Raw genomic sequence first — 18,332 nt, 5'->3', positions numbered from 1 at the left:
CATCAGGCTTTCTATACCATTTTCAAATGGTGTCTTGCCATCAATAGCAGCAAATGGTAGACGATTAATGAGGTGGCATGCATATGTAATTGCCTCAGCCCAAAATTCTTTGCCCAAGCCAGCATTGGACAACATGCACCGTACCTTCTCCAGCAAGGTCCGGTTCATACGTTCTGCCACTCCATTCTGTTGTGGTGTATGTCTGACAGTGAAGTGTCGGACGATGCCATCATTTTCACATACCTTATTGAAATGATCATTTTTGTATTCACCTCCATTGTCTGTGCGAATACACTTGATCCTCCTGCCTGTTTGATTCTCCACCATCGTTTTCCATTTGAGAAAAATTCTCAACACTTCATCTTTCTTCTTCATTGTATATACCCACACTCTTCAGGAAAACTCATCAACAAAGGTTATAAAATAGTGTTTCCCACCTAATGAAGGTGTTTTGGAAGGACCCCAAACATCAGAGTGTAGATAATCCAAAATGCCTTTAGTATTATGGATTGTTGTACCAAATTTAACTCTTGTCTGTTTTCCTTTGACACAATGCTCACAAAACTCCAAGTTGCAAGTCTTTACTCCTTTTAACAATCCTTGATACCAATTGTTGCAGAAGCTAAATGTATATAGTGTGAATGAGTCACAACTACTATACCAAAAATTATGGCAACCACTAAATAATAAATAAGACAATAATACAACAATAAAAGGAACACCAGAATTTACGAGGTTCGGCCAATTTTGCCTACTTCCTCGGACACAACCAATATTTTATTTCACTCAAAAAATACAAGTGAAATAATACTAAATAGAGAAGATACAAATGTCTTGAGAAGATGAGAAGACAAATGAGATGTGTGTTTAAATCCTAAACATTATGCCTCTTTTTATAGGGAAAATTCCCAACCAATTTGATCCTCCACCGATGTGGGAGTTTTGGCATTCAACAAACAGAACATTAAGAGAAAATGTCAAATAGATCAAAGAAATTGGATATCAACAAATGAGCAAAAGCAAAATAAAAAAGAGCATCTTTTATAATTTAACTTTTCATTATAAACAATAAGAATGAACTCTAAGAGTCACCGAGACCTTGAGAAAACGACAACATCATCTACATTGCACAAAATCGTTGATGAAAAAATATGTTGGTTGTTATCGTAACACCAACATAATCTAAACATCCAATAAGTCAATGTCAGAATCCCTAAGATTTCACAGATATCCTAATCTTTAAAAAAAAAGTTATCTTGGATTTCAAAGAAACTCAAAAACAAAAAATACCCTTTTCAAAAATCTACCAAGTTTCAATTTTCCAGAATTAGTAAAGCAAGTCATTCTGCACTAAACCATGATCCCCAAAATCCAATATAGATTTCCAATCAAATTCTCCTTCATCACCTTCCTGATAATAGCATTCTTGATTTTCTACGTTCAGCATTCCAAAGAATTCATCAGAATCAGTCTGATTAGCAAGAACCAACATTCAATCATTTGGTTCTAATTGTTCCACTGAAAAAACATTAGAGGAAGTGCTCTCCAACATCACAGGACTGTTCTCAGACAAAATCATAGTACTCTGTTCTTCGGGTGATGTTTGGAGATGAACCACACGATCAATGAACCTCTTATATTCTACAATAGTAGCACTACTGTTTCCTCAACTTCTGATCTGGGGTTCTTCTTAACCGCACAGATTACAAACTCTTTTGCTTCGTTAGATTTCAACTGCTGAAGAAGAGAGTCAGCCAAGAAATACTCCATCATCAACCAACGGCCATTCAAAGAGGAGTCCTTCTTGTTCTTGTAACTCAAGCTTCTTTTATACCCAATAATGAGACTGCCATCCTCATCAAGAATTTCCTTGCCTTTATTCCGCTGTGTCCAACTCCCATTACCCGTAATTCTGCTGAATCTGGCATCAGTGGACTTCTTCTTCAGTTGGGTAAGGAAGTAATGGGTTTTCTTGGAATTTATCTCTCCAATTAATTGACATGGCTCTTTGCTGTAAACATCTGCAAAGACAATGAGACCTTCAGTTAGTAAGCATTTTCCAGCCACAAATTTCAACAACTGCATTATCAAATCAGTGTCAGAGGGACGAAATTGAGCATTCTTCTCCATGCTTCAGTTCTTTCTTGAAGCCTTGAAGAACCAAGACAGAAAACGCTTTCTTGAATCTTGAATGACAGAAAACTAGGAAGAACAAACAAAGAGCGTATTCACGAGGCCAAGGTTGAACTACTAATATATAGACACTCTTTTGGAAAGTATGACACGCCAAGGTTGAACTACTAATATGTAAGACACACTTTTGGAAAGTATGACACGCCAAAAACAGCTGTGACTAATAACGTTTTTTTTTTGTTGCAGGGAAAGGACCAAAAATACCCTTAGAATGGACAAATCTAGTTTTGCTTCAATTCTATATTTATATTAAATTTTTTATTAAATATATATAAATATTTAATTATGAATTTGATAACTTAAACAAACTAAGAGAGTATAACTTAAGTAATAGTATGTGTTACATGTTAATTATAATTTAGAGTATTTCCTTGGCCCATTAAAAATTAATAAGAGGTTACTTTGATTTTTGTATTATGATCTCATTAACATTGTATTTGATGTAATTCTTTCAAAAATACGCAAGTAAAGTATAGTTCTGGTAGTACGTAACTGCACGTGTAGATGAGTTATAGAATAAGAGAGTTCCATCCAATTAATTCATTTTCTTTTGTAATTGGAATTAACAAGGATTAAACATATTTTTTACTTTAAAAATATTCCAAAAAATAAAAATGTGACGGAAATAAACATGATAGCTATTTTTACCCTCTATAATTGAAAAGGTTAAAGTTGTTCAATCCCTTAATAAGCAAATGCATGTGTGAGATTTTATTTATGCGCTAGTTTCGAGCACATTATCATAGAAGCGAAACTTAAAAAGGAAAGGGACCAAATATACCCCTCTATTTTTTAAATGTTGTCTACATTTAACCTTCATTATATTATTGGGCCAAATTTACCCAGGATCATAAATTTGTTTCCTCGATAAGATTACCAATGATGAAAGAAATAAGAAAATAGAACAAAATCAGTTGTAATATAGGGTGTGTTTGGTATGAAGGAAAATATTTTCCGAAAAATGTTTTCCAATTTTTCTATGTTTTGTTTGCCTAAATGTTTTGGAACGGAAAATATTTTCCAATTTTTTCATGTTTTGCTGACCTAAATGTTTTGGAAAACATTATCGACATGAACATATTTTCCTCCAGTTGGAGGAAAATATTTTTCCTATTAAAAAAAGAAAAAATATTTTCCAAAACTCCTTCTCAACCTTCCCCATCCTATTCCTCCCTCACCAACCCACCCCACACCCACCCACCTCCTCTCTCCAAAAAGGTTTTTTTTTCCACCCCATCTCACCCTAAATAAAAATATTATTAATAATACTTTCTTCATGTTGTAGATAGGTTTTTCTTTTAATTTTAACAAATGAGTGTTTTTTTATGATATAAAAAAGTATTTTTTTCATTTTAACAAAAAAATACTTTCTTTTTATGTAGAAAAAGTATTTTTTTTATTTCACAAAAAAAAATATTTTCTTTTCATGATGTAATTTTTTTTTTTCATTTCAACCAAATGAGTATTTTCTTTTATTTCAATAAAATGAGTACTTTATTTTCATGTTGTAGAAAGAATACTTTCTTTTTCAACCAATAAAAGAGTATTTTCTTTTTAGTTATGGAGCACAAATTTCAACATTATTTTTGCATAAAAAACTAAAGCAGCACATTAGTTTCTTTGAATTTGTGTGAATTTTTAGAGAGTTGGGGGAAGGGGGAGGGGGGTTGAGGAGAGTAGCATAAAAAAATATTTTCCTAAAAAAAATATCTACTCTCTAACCAAACACTAAAAAATATTTTCAATCGCCAACCAAATAAGAAAAAATAAGTAGTAAAATCACTCATTTTCCATGAAAATATTTTCCTTCGTACCAAACACACCCATAGTATGAAGAGTTAATTTAATTAATTCACAAACTTGAACAAATAAGAATAAAATAGTATAAACCAAATTTATCCAAACTAAGTCATCATTAATCATTATTTTTTTAGTAACTAAAACCTCTCTACAAGGGTAACATTGTAGCCATTGAGGAAAATTAATTGAGAAGACGTAAGATTCAATTCTTCAATTTGTGTTATTTCACAAATTTTTGAGAATTTTAATAAAAGTATAGCTAATTCTATTTTTGTCGTTTTCAAATAAATTGACAATATTTTTCAGAAAAGCTCTTACATCTTCAAGAGTGATGTTTTTCCTGAAACAAAAAAGAAAGTATAATAATTTGTGAAATTGGATTGATAAAATTATAATACTGGAACAAAAATTTAAGGCAAATATATTTGAATGATGATTGAGGACTCTATGAGACATAATTTCTTTTTTTGGTAAAATGACCTCCGAACCACCTAAACTTGTACCCAATTTTCATCCCGATAAAAAAACTCCGAATTTTCCATTTAAACACTTCTACAGTTCTACTAAATGCCTACTAATAAAAACTCCTTGAGCGTGTTCTTCAATCGCTGAGATATTACGACACGTCACAACTTAACCTATTATTTTTTAACATTTGTATTTTGTAGACCCCATTAACTAATTAGTAATTAAAATTTTAAAACCAATTCCCCTTCTTCTTCTTCTAAACATGGCAGCCACACAAAGCAGCCGCCACAGGTGGAATTGAAGATAGTTGCTTTATGACATCTAATTTTTTTTCCTTTCTCTTCCTTTATACGATAGCTCCACTAGGACCGTGAAAGAGTTGATGGGAGTTGCTGGTGTCACTAATCCGGCGACCTGTCATCTAGAGAGATTCGGAACTCCTTGAAATTAAATTTGCCGTCGTCTGAACTTTTTCCGACAGCAACGAGCTTGCCGGAGTAGTTTTGGGGGCTTACGATGGTTTGAAGAGTACCCATTTCGTCTGTAAAAAGAAAAAAAGGGTTCCCATAAATTTCTGGAATGGTTTTGTAGCCATGAAAGCTTGAACGAAGTGATGGAATATATACCACAGCGGAAGCAATAACAGAATCTTATTCACGTGTAATCTAAACAACTAGCATGTATGGAGATTTTAGGATTACCTCTTGAAGCGTAAACACAACAAATCTAGGTCGTTCTCCAGTTCCTCAGTTGAAAACACACTAGCAGATTTCCACAGTCTTCTACTGTGTTACCCAAACAATAACCAAAAAAAAGAATTTTGGGTGGGCAAAATTCTAGTAGAAACCGCAGTCAGAATCATGTCAAAAACGTCCAGCCCTTATATCCATATATATAGCTGCGTTTTTTAGGTCAAAACCGTTTTCAAAACCTGTTAGGTTTTCTTCTCCCACTAAGGGACGGTTTCCACATTTTCTTTCCCACTAAGTAACAGTTTCCACTATTTTCTATTATTTAGGCACAGTAGGGACCACAGAATTTAATTAACAAGGCTTCCTATTATGATATTAATTTCGAAATTCTGAAACTAATTTCCATCATAATAAATTACGAATTATTCCACTAAAAATTCGTAATTGCACTCCTTAGTTCAATTTCGAAATTCTTCCATAAAACCTTATTTAACTCCCCATGTTAAGATTCAGATACTAATCAATCAAATTAAATTACTGACTATTTAATTTATTGATTACTTCCTTTAGACTTACACTTAACTTATTTCATGTGTCGGATACAAAATCCACCGGCCGGGTTTACACATGAAAACTTATAAGCTTTCATAAAGGAGTATCATCAATCTCAAAATTGAGACATGGATTCCATCAACTAATTATTACTTCGCCAATGTATATCATTGTCATCCAATTTACCAGGCTTATTGACTCGCGAAAGAATCTCGCCTTTTAATAAATCAAAACAACAAGTGACATACACAGCTAATAATAATTATATCAGGATTAAGAGTATAAGTACATTAAATGGACTAGAGAAATTATTTTATAAAGTCAGTATAAAATACTCATCTCTACTTGATCCGTTCAATACATACAAAATGTACTAGCACAAGAAGTTGGAATTAAACCATTCCCATAATCAAGATAAATTATACTTAATCTTGTGCTACAATCATTCCGATGATTTGTCCAATTCCATCATTAGATTGTGAACATTAACTTTTATGTCTTACAAGAACCGATGATTTAATCTTCCGTGTATAAGCTAAACTCTATACACTAAATCATCTACTATGTAAGCAATGGACGCACAAACCAACACATGATCTATTTAAAATGAAACTTTATTGAATTTAAACAAGTAAATAAATAATTGTTCATAAAGAATACTATAACAATACGCATGACTTATAGTATATTCTAACAATCTCCCACTTAGACTAATAACCATGCGTCTACAATTTTGACACCCATTCCTTCTACATGCTTATCAAAAGTCTTCTGTGGTAAGCTCTTAGTAAACGGATCTGCCAAGTTGTTCTCTGACGCAATCTTGGTGACCACTACATCCCCTCTCTGCACTATATCACGAATTAAATGATATTTACGCTCAATGTGCTTTGCCCTCTTATGGCTTCGTGGCTCCTTTGAATTTGCAACCGCACCACTATTATCACAGTAAAGCGTAATTGGTGCTTGAATCGAAGGAACCACACCCAACTCTCTCAGGAAGTTACCGATCCAAACTGCCTCTTTGGCTGCCTCAGAGGCTGCCACATATTCGGCTTCCATGGTAGAATCAGCAACACAAGTTTGCTTGATACTCCTCCAACTTATAGCTCCACCTCCAAGAGTAAACACATTACCTGAGGTAGACTTTCTAGAATCTCTGTCTGATTGGAAATCCGAATCAGTATACCCAATAGGTACCAGGTCATCTGATTGGTAGATCAACATGTAATCCCTAGTCCTTTTCAGGTACTTGATTATATGTTTAACCGCCGTCCAATGCTCTTTCCCAGGATTAGACTGAAATCTGCTAACAACGCCAATGACAAAGCAGATATCAGGCCTAGTGCATAACATAACATACATGAGGCTCCCCACAGCTGATGCATAAGGGACCGCCTTCATCTTTTCTATCTCTTCATCAGTCTTAGGAGACTGATCTTTAGATAGAGAAATTCCATGTCTGAAAGGAAGGAATCCTTTCTTGGAATCATGCATGCTAAACCTGGAGAGTATTGTATCAATATAAAGACCTTGGGACAAGCCTAATATCCTTTTCTTGCGATCTCGCAAGAGTTTGATCCCAAGGATATGAGCCGCTTCTCCCAAATCTTTCATATCAAAATGTGTGGACAACCACTGCTTAACTGAATTCAACATGCCCACATTATTTCCTATGAGCAGTATGTCATCTACATATAAGATCAAAAATGCCACTTTGTCCCCATCCCACTTTTTGTATACACAAGATTCGTTAAGACACTAATCAAAACCAAAAGTTTTAATCGCCTTATCAAAACAAGTGTTCCATGCCCTAGATGCCTGTTTTAGTCCATAAATGGACCTTTTAAGCTTACACAACATGTGCTCTTTGCCACTTTCCATAAAACCGTCTGGTTGCATCATATAGATGCACTCATCAAGACTTCCATTAAGGAAAGCTGTCTTGACATCCATTTGCCAAATCTCATAATCATAATGAGCAACAATGGATAAGAGAATCCTTATAGACTTAAGCATGGCTACCGGCGAGAAGGTTTCCTCATAGTCAATCCCTTCTTTCTGAGTAAACCCTTTCGCTACAAGCCTTGCTTTAAAAGTTTGTACTTTTCCGTCTACACCTCTCTTTTTCTTATAGATCCATTTGCATCCAATGGGTTTAACCCCATCAGTTGGTTCTACAAGATCCCAAACCTGATTAGAGTACATAGACTCCATCTCTGATTTCATAGCAGCAACCCACTTATCGGCATCCTTATCATGTAGTGCTTGGTCGTAATTGACAGGTTCGGAGGTAGGCTCCTCAGGGATCCTATCATATGATTCTCCCAAGAGCGTGTAACGAACTGGCTGTCTTATTTCTCTCCCACTACGACTACGCACTACATCAGTTGCAACTACATCACGTTGATTTTGTGGTTGAACCACAACATCATCAGGAACCTGAGTCTCCATGCTATCCACAGGGATATCAACGACTTCTTCCTGTTGTGCAGTCTGCTCAACATGACTCCCACTACTTTGTGGTAGTATGACTGCGGGCACTTGTTCTTGTGATACATTAAGTCTATTGACATTTCTCCCACTACTAAAGTGCAATGGTATGTCAAAATCGACTTCCGGGGTTTGGATATGGTCGTTTTGATTTTCAGATGACTGAGTTTCCATTCCTTTGTTGAGTTCCTGTAAAACGAGTTTACTTCTAGGAACATGGTTCATCAAATAGTCCTCTTCTAGAAACTTGGCATTTGTGCTAACAATTACCTTTTTCTCTTTAGGACAATAGAATAAACCACCTTTCGTCCCTTTTGGATAACCTATAAACACGCATACATCCGTTCTTGCCTCCAATTTATCCGTTTTCCCCTTTAGCACATGTGCCGGACAACCCCAAACTCGAATATGCCGCAGACTAGGCTTGCGCCCAGTCCACAATTCTGTAGGGGTCAAGGGTACTGACTTTGAAGGAACTAAGTTCAGAACATAATTCGCCGTTTCTAAGGCATGTCCCCAAAAAGACGAAGACAAATCGGAATAACTCATCATTGATCTAACCATTTCCATAAGAGTCCTATTTCTTCTTTCAGCTACACCATTTTGTTGTGGAGTTCCAGGTGCAGATAATTGAGATGTAATTCCACATTCTGATAAATAACCAATAAAGTCTGTAGAGAGGTACTCCCCACCACGATCAGATCGTAGTGTCTTGATATGTTTATTATGTCGTTTTTCAGTCTCAGTCTTGAATTCTTTGAACTTTTCAAAACATTCAGACTTTCGACGCAACAAATAAATATATCCATATTTTGAGTAATCATCTGTGAAAGTCACAAAATACTCAAAACCACCTCTTGCTTGGACATTCATTGGACCACACAAATCAGAATGAATTAATTCTAATTTATCACTTGCCCGATTTCCTTTTGAGGGAAATTTCGTTTTGTCATTTTCCCTTCTAAACAAGATTCACAAGTTGGTAGTGCCTCCACTTTCAATGAACTTAAAGGTCCATCCTTGACCAACCTGGAAATTCTGTTCAGATTTATATGACCCAAACGCAAGTGCCATAAATATGTTTCACTCAATTCAGAAGAACGTTTTCTCTTGCTTGGTAAATCAACATTATTCAGTTCTTTAGGTGGTAACTGTTTAGGAATAGAGTCAACAACAAAAAGACCATTAATCAATGTAGCCGAAGAGAGATAACGCTTATTATGAGTAATAACACATTTATCAACGTCATGACAATTAAAATCATAACCATCTCTCATAGCGCTAGAAACCGAAATTAAATTCCTTCTAACGGAAGGTACATATAATGTGTCTTTTAAAGCTAAAACTCTACCACTACCAAACGAAATACTAATATTTCCTAATGCTAAAGCTGAGGCTGCTGAACCGTCTGCTTGATAAACATTGATTTCTCCTTTACTTAGCCACCGCGTTACCTGAAACCCCTGCAAATAAGTGCAAATATGATTAGTGGCTCCCGAATCTATGACATGGTAGAAACAGCCGCTAAAAATGTTTCAACGACAAGTAGATGTAAATCACCTGGTTTATTTTTCAGCTTGGCCAGATAAGTTGGACACTGCTTCTTATGATGCCCGGGCTGCTTGCAGTGATAACACTTGCCCTTAGCCTTTTTCACACCAGCAGTCGCGCCACCAACAGAGGGTTTTTGAGCCTTTTTCTTTTTCTGCCCGCCTCTCGGCTTAGAAGAAGAACCTGCCTCAAAATTCAATGCCACGGGAGGAGCTTGGGACTTGATAATAGTCTCTGCCGACTGCAGCTCATTCAACAATTTCGCAAGGGACAAATCCATTTTGTTCATGTTATAATTCAGGCGAAATTGCTGAAAACTGTCAGGCAAAGTCTGCAGGATCATTTCAACCTGCGTGTCCTTATCAATGTTAGCTCCAAGGACCTCCAGTTCATTCAGAAGACTCATCATCTTCAGAACATGGTCCCTGACCGATGAACCTTCAACCATTTTGGTATTCAGAAGGGCTTTCATGGCAGTCTGCTTAGCCGCACGATTCTGATCTCCGAACATTTCTTTGAGATTTTCCAGAATGTCATAAGCAGACTCCATCGACTGATGCTGATGTTGCAGAACATTCGATATGGATGCCAAAATGTAACACCGCGCCATCTCATCAGCCTTAATCCATTTCTGGTAAGCCTTCTGTTCATCATCTGTGGCATCATCTCCAGGTTTTTCTGGACACACCTCATCGAGCACAAATTTGTACTCTTCAGCAATTAGAACAATATCCAAATTTCGTTTCCAATCAACATAATTTGGACCCTCAAGTTTGTTTTGGGTAAGAATAGCAGTAAGGGGATTAAAAGCAGTCATTGTTAATCTGGGAGACATTAAATATTTAAATAGATCAAATCAGTTTGTATTATGAACATTAAAATTCAAAACACATTATATATATACAATCTATGCACCTTGAACAACAAATTTCGATGGGAAAGAAGCTATTCTTGCAATATACATATATAATGACAGATTTTCACTCCATAAACTTAAACATGTCATACTCAGATGGAGAGTAAACTGTTAATTTAAGCCAAGTGAATATCAACATTCAACATATATTAGTCCCATTGAACCAACATGCATACTCAGATGGAGAGTAAATACAAATAATCAATGAGTAGTATAACATAGTGATTATTCATAATATTTTTATCCGATATGGAAGAAGACCTACGTCAACGTGTAAAAACATTATATCACTGATTTTTTTAAGCCCGGGGACCAAGGGAATTGATCCCCACAATTTCTGGAATTAAAAACAACTAAAAAAAATTTCAGAATTTTAGAAAAACAGCAAAAACACCATCTAAACGACCCCGAACGCCCAAAAAACGACTTCAGATCCATGAGTATTGCTCACTGGGCCGTTTCGCATGGACCTGCCAAGTTTCAGGTCAATCGGAGTCCGTCTACTTTTTGACCTCCGATTTTCTGCCCTAATTCAGCAGAACGTGTTTTTCCGTTTTACATGATAAAATTTAATTTTTAGATTATTCTAACTCAACATCACCAATATTAAAAAGATACATCAAGTTTCCAGAATAATCAACACAACCCATAACAGATAATCACACCAAAAAAAACAGTGCAGGTTTTCAGAAAAACAAACTTTGCATGTAATTCAAAACTTGCATATAGAACATGATATTAATCCTTATGGTTTATCCTAGTTATTTAATTAGACGTGAGTAAGCTCTGATACCAATTGATGGAATATATACCACAGCGGAAGCAATAACAGAATCTTATTCACGTGTAATATAAACAACTAGCATGTATGGAGATTTTAGGATTACCTCTTAAAGCGTAAACACAACAAATCTAGGTCGTTCTCCAGTTCCTCAGTTGAAAACACACTAGCAGATTTCCACAGTCTTCTACTGTGTTACCCAAACAATAACCAAAAAAAAGAATTTTGGGTGGGCAAAATTCTAGTAGAAACCGCAGTCAGAATCATGTCAAAAACGTCCAGCCCTTATATCCATATATATAGCTGCATTTTTTAGGTCAAAACCGTTTTCAAAACCTGTTAGGTTTTCTTCTCCCACTAAGGGACGGTTTCCACATTTTCTTTCCCACTAAGTAACAGTTTCCACTATTTTCTATTATTTAGGCACAGTAGGGACCACAGAATTTAATTAACAAGGCTTCCTATTATGATATTAATTTCGAAATTCTGAAACTAATTTCCATCATAATAAATTACGAATTATTCCACTAAAAATTCGTAATTGCACTCCTTAGTTCAATTTCGAAATTCTTCCATAAAACCTTATTTAACTCCCCATGTTAAGATTCAGATACTAATCAATCAAATTAAATTACTGACTATTTAATTTATTGATTACTTCCTTTAGACTTACACTTAACTTATTTCATGTGTCGGATACAAAATCCACCGGCCGGGTTTACACATGAAAACTTATAAGCTTTCATAAAGGAGTATCATCAATCTCAAAATTGAGACATGGATTCCATCAACTAATTATTACTTCGCCAATGTATATCATTGTCATCCAATTTACCAGGCTTATTGACTCGCGAAAGAATCTCGCCTTTTAATAAATCAAAACAACAAGTGACATACACAGCTAATAATAATTATATCAGGATTAAGAGTATAAGTACATTAAATGGACTAGAGAAATTATTTTATAAAGTCAGTATAAAATACTCATCTCTACTTGATCCGTTCAATACATACAAAATGTACTAGCACAAGAAGTTGGAATTAAACCATTCCCATAATCAAGATAAATTATACTTAATCTTGTGCTACAATCATTCCGATGATTTGTCCAATTCCATCATTAGATTGTGAACATTAACTTTTATGTCTTACAAGAACCGATGATTTAATCTTCCGTGTATAAGCTAAACTCTATACACTAAATCATCTACTATGTAAGCAATGGACGCACAAACCAACACATGATCTATTTAAAATGAAACTTTATTGAATTTAAACAAGTAAATAAATAATTGTTCATAAAGAATACTATAACAATACGCATGGCTTATAGTATATTCTAACATGAAGAAGAGGTGAAATTAAAGAAAGAAAGCTGAAGGGAGGGAGGGGGGTTTAGGAGAGGTGGACGTGAAGAAAGGAGGAGACGAAGAGGCTCTTTGGAGAGATTTTCCTTTTTCTTTTTAATTTTTGGTTTTTCTTATTTTAATGTTTCTTCAAAAAAACTAAGACGTGCATCTTTACCACATCTTCAATGTGATTTCCATGTAACCATGGTCAACGGTAAAAAAATCCTAAGTTTATCTACCAGGATGACAAATGCGTACAAGTTTAGGTGGTCCGGAGGCTATTTTGCCTCTTTTTTCATTGAGTTCGCAATATAGAATGAATATTTTCCAATTTCTAAAGCTTAATTTTTATTTTATAACTGAAATATGTTCCTAGAGCTTAACCTTTATTTTATAACTGAAATATATTTTCTAAATAATATTTATGTTAGTCTTTTTAAAAAAGTATTCATTGTTGTTACATATTGTTTCATAATGTATCGTATTGTATTGTATTACAGCCTTTCTACCTCTTCGGGGTAGAGTAAGATCTGCGAACACACTACCCTCCCCAGACCTCATTAGTGGGATTCATTAGGTCGTCGTTGTTGTTGTTTGTTGTATTGTATTGTATTTTATCATTTGATGAATACAATGTTTGGATATATTGTATCGTTTGCCGTTGTTTCATGATATGACGCACCAGCAATATAAAGAATAAACTTTCTCTATTTAAAAAAAATTATGATACGGGGTAAAATTATTATATAAAAAGATAGGGTAAATGATAAAATAAAATTATTTAATAATGAAGAAGAGTGAGATGAGAGAAAAAGATAAGGTAACGATGCGATCACACCGAATTGATCGTTACATAAAGTGACACATTTCATCGTTATGTAACGACACGATACAATAAAATTTAAGTAACAATCAAAACAAATATCATATTTAAAGTAACAATTAATATGATACGTCGATACAATACAATAGGTGACAACCATCCAAACAAGCTATGAGTTGGGGTACCGTCAATTTAAAAATATGTGACAAAGTATGATTGTAATAGTAGGTAAGCACGCGTATAATAGGAACTAGTTCTGGATATGTCCATTGCACGTGCAACCCATATTAATTAATATAAAATTTTAAGAAAATAATATTTATTTTTATAATTAAAGAAAAAAAGTTGATGCATGGCATGTATATTCAGAAACACAGGAATGAGTATGTTTGTCACATTATTAGCATTGAAATTTGTCACTTTGAAATTGAAACATAAATGATATATTTCCAATAAGATTTGTAAAATCGTAAAGCAATTGCATAATCGGATTCGCTAAGAGATTTTCAAGTTTTCATTTTGTATATACTGGACAATTATAAATTTTTAAGAATCAAACAAATATCATTCGTAACCATCATAAGATAATATAGATGAATGTTTTTTTCCTTATAATTTGCACTGCTATTATTAGGAATGGAAGTAGGGGTGGAATGCGCTGAAAATTACAATATATTTACATGGTCAATTCTTTTATATTATATACACAGAATAGATGTTAGTCAAAATTCTAGCTATATCACTAGCTATTGTCACTTTGTGAATAACGATAGCTATAGAAAAAAACTGTGTTGTTAAAGTACAACATTTGGTTTTCGAGGAGCAAAGTTGACTCATTCCCACTCCAGCAGTAGAAGAAATATGATATTTAGTGGCGACCCTTTGTAGTTGCCACGACAAGTGAGGGTTTTCGTAGCGATTTATTAAGGTCGCCACCGAACATGATATTTGTAGTGGCAACCCGTAAAATCGCTAAAAAAATGAAAGTTTCTGTGGCGACAAAAAATAGTTGCTACCAAAGGGATTGTATTGGTGGCGATTTTACATGAGTCGCAACTAAATTTTTGTTTCCAATAACACAAGGGTTTTGTGGCGACTAACTCGCCACGAAAGGTAATGCTTTTATGGTAAATGTACTACTAATTGATTAGAATTCACATTATAAATATTAAGTGGTCTGAATAAGCAATTACTCTCTTGAATGTTTGTTATTAAAAAAAATAAACTTATTATGATTTATATAATGTAAAAATAAATACAATAAATTATAGATGAATTATAGGATTATTACATTCTTCCCCAAACCTCCCCGTAAACCCTATCTTCCCCTTCCCCAAATTCATCCAGTTTAGCGACTTCGACCGGCGATTTCGTCTTTTCGACTTATAAATCACTAATCCAAATCCAACGACTCCTTTTAATCTTTCCGTCTTCCCTACCCCTTTCACGATGCTACTACCATATCCCCTTACAACGACAAGGCTGGGATTTGGCCAGAAATGGGGCGGATAGTGGATAAGATTCGTTGGCTCGACTGCTATATAGTCAGTCTTAAGTATTTTTTTTTTTATTTGATTGCTTAAATTTTTGCAATTAATTGGAGAAGTGTTATTTCTCTTGTGGATGTGATTGTACTTTTTCGATGTGTGTTGGTTATTTGAATTTGACTTGCTTTTTGGTAAATTAAGGCATTTCATGTTTTAATTTTGGGCATATAGCAAAGTTCTCTAATTAGAATTTGCAAGAGCTTGCTTTGTTAACTGATCTTGGTACCACTTTTATATTTATTATCTTTTCAAAAGATAAAAGCACTCTTTATCAGATGCACATATCTGTTTAGTATTAAAAATAATCTGGATTTTACTGATAAATAATTATAGACTCGGACCTGCATACAATTCACATTGATTGTCCACTCAGTTGTATGCCTTTCAGTTTGGTAATTGTCCCTTTATAAATGATTGTAAATAAATCTCCTTGTAGTCTTAAGTTTTGAAAGGGAAATCCATATTCCGTGAAACATCCTCTGTACAATAGATTTAAGTATCTTCTCTACCGCTAATTTGTGCTTCTATTGAGTGAGAACTGAATAAATCAGTCTCTGCAAATGTAATTTAAGGTTAAATCGGAGTCCGTCAACATGAGAATGGTGATTGAGTATAAGGTGTGTGAGCTCTTAATACCTTCTTACTATTCTGTATGAATCAGATAGAGGAGATTCAGATGTCACTGCTACCAAGGCAACTCGATAGTAAAAGAGAGCTGAAGTGTGGTTACTTTAACTATTTATGATTATTTCTCTTCTAATATCATGCTTCTTGGACTCAAAATCAAAATTTGCTTAGTATTACGTGATATAGAGCTTCAAATTACAATCAAATTCTAACTTAGAGGGGCTTTCAAGAGCATTTACTTACCAACATGACATTCAAAGATAAAGGGTAACTCTTTTTTCCTATAATAATTGATGCCATGGTATGCGCACATCCTGTAAATACCAAATAAAGTTACTAGCTCTAAAAAGGGTGAACTTTTACTTATGTTGTAGGTGTCTGTGAGGAGAATCCAGAAGTTATCTGTCAAGATTACATAAACTAGTTTCTCCTTTATAGCAAGGTAATCAATTACTACAAGCTACATTTATGTACTAGTTAATATCTAAAGAAGGTTTGATTCAAGTGTAGATGGGCACACGTTAGTACTGCATGAAGCAGCAATATCTGGCAATGCTCTTCATGGTCAAATACAAGTTTAAAAATCTCATCTGATATGTTGCTAATAGATTTTGCAAATGTGAGTTGTGCATTATATTTATCGTACGATTGATAATTGATATGTTAATTTGATAATCTCTCTATTTATTTCAAACTCTTAGAAGATTGCAACGTATGATTCATTAAAAGGTCATAAGAAACTTGTGTCTTTAAAAAAAAATATAAAATTGCAACATCAACTTGGAATTGTAATTCTACCTATTTATCTCCTGCCACTGTCATAGAAAATCATGTGTATATGGATAGTTAGTTTATCAAGAATTTAGTAAAATTCTAGTAATAGCCTTTTAGAAGGCATTGTAACTTTCTTGATGTTTACTCTCTTCTTCCACATTTTGCTAAATTAATGAAGATATGTCAACTCTTAGTTTATCTTGCTGATTGAAATTTCAGGGACGGCCAAAAGGAGTCACTCCTAAATTCAGCCTAGCACTGCTCGTCCCAGGTGATCTAAACTACTTGTCCAGGTATATATCCCTTTGCCATTTTAATATTATTCCTTGCTTTATAAGTTGTACAATACATTATGCTCAACGCATTGAATTTTTCTCTGAACTTTCAACAATATGGAATACCGTGATTTATTTGGAGGTTCTGCTAGTTTGCTGAGAGATGTTTCCAATTTCATTAGAAGTCACAAATTTGAGAATGCTTAGGGCAGTACCCAAGACCTTAATATCAATCAGTTTTGGATTAATTAAGATGCCATAAAAGGATAATACTTAAGGCAGAGATGAAGGTTTATTGGTGTCGGCAGTAGTAGTTACTGAGTTCATTTCATAAGTCTATCTTGTGTACAAGCTGATATGAACCTTAGTTGGATTTGATAAGTACTTCACATATTATAAAGAAAAAGTTGCTTTCTGTTATGAGGGTTATCAAAATGATCGTTGGCATTTTTGTTCTTTAAATTGCAGGGACAAACGTTCGTCGAAAAGGAAAATGATGTTGGCCAAGGAGGAATCCATAGACAACAACAACAACAACCCAGTATAATCCCACAAGTGGGGTCTGGGGAGGATAATATGTACGCAGACCTTACCCCTACCCCGAAGGGTAGAGAGGCTGTTTCCAGGAGACCCTCGGCTCAAAAAAACAATAGGAATCCATAGACAGTTGATTTTATTTTCCATGTTTATGCACAATTGAATGTATTATGGAGTGTTGTATACTTTGTAGAATAGATGGTAATGAAAAGTTCTATGTCATTTTATTCAATTGTATTTGGTGGTGTCTCTTATAATATAATATGATATGTTGTTGGGTAAAGTAGTAAAATGTAGCTGCCAATTAAATTTTTTTTTTTCAAAAAAAAGATACTTCAGTGGCGACCCAAGTTGCCACGGAAAATAGATTTCAGGAAAAAAATATACACTTTTTGTGGCAGCTTGTTATCGCAATGGTAGGTTTTTGGCGGCGCGTTAGTCGCCACTAAACGTACCTTCAGAAGCGGCAACCCATTTTTGAAGAACTTTCGGGGGTCATTTTGGTGGCGGTCAAGATCGCCACTAATATATATTTTTGTGGCGACCCCGAATGGTCGCCGCTAATACGTATCTGCCTCTTAGTATAGTCAACGACTATGTGGTCGCCACGAATACCCGTTTGTGGCGCCTTTTCTAATTTCTGTGGCGATACTTGTCGCCACCGAAAGCCCGATTACTTGTAGTGTTGCAGGTAATTAATTGAAAGAGATTGTAAAGAGAATTTTTTTTCTCTCAAAGAGATTACTTGGTTTAGATAGCACTTTAATTTTTTGTGACATAACTTCTCGATATTTTGATAAACCAGCATGTAGAAAACAATATATATCAACTGTTAAAACAAAAGAAAATACTTCGACAATAATTTGTATCAGTTTGAAATAGAGCCTTAGTTGTTGTACCGTGTCAATGAAACATGATATTGATTATAGAGATATGGAGTTGGCTAAGAGTACC

The 18,332-nt window shown here is 34.5% G+C and overlaps 1 long non-coding RNA gene and 1 pseudogene across 1 annotated transcript; one reads left to right on the top strand and one right to left on the bottom strand.

Moving 5' to 3' along the window:
• Positions 1-1,025: 1,025 nt before the first annotated feature.
• On the bottom strand, positions 1,026-2,271 carry LOC107785881 (NAC domain-containing protein 83-like; annotated as a pseudogene).
• A 12,601-nt stretch (positions 2,272-14,872) lies between these two features.
• LOC107785882 (uncharacterized) lies at positions 14,873-17,610 on the top strand. Its single transcript, XR_001648005.2, has 4 exons — positions 14,873-15,162; positions 16,167-16,234; positions 16,786-16,859; positions 17,310-17,610. It is a non-coding gene; the product is annotated as an uncharacterized LOC107785882 (long non-coding RNA).
• Positions 17,611-18,332: the final 722 nt, after the last annotated feature.

This window comes from Nicotiana tabacum, chromosome 1 (assembly GCF_000715075.1).
Source record: "Nicotiana tabacum cultivar K326 chromosome 1, ASM71507v2, whole genome shotgun sequence".
Classification (NCBI taxonomy): Eukaryota; Viridiplantae; Streptophyta; class Magnoliopsida; order Solanales; family Solanaceae; genus Nicotiana; species Nicotiana tabacum.
The sequence above is the reverse complement of the archived record's forward strand: the minus strand, read 5'-3'. Positions and strand labels throughout refer to the sequence as shown.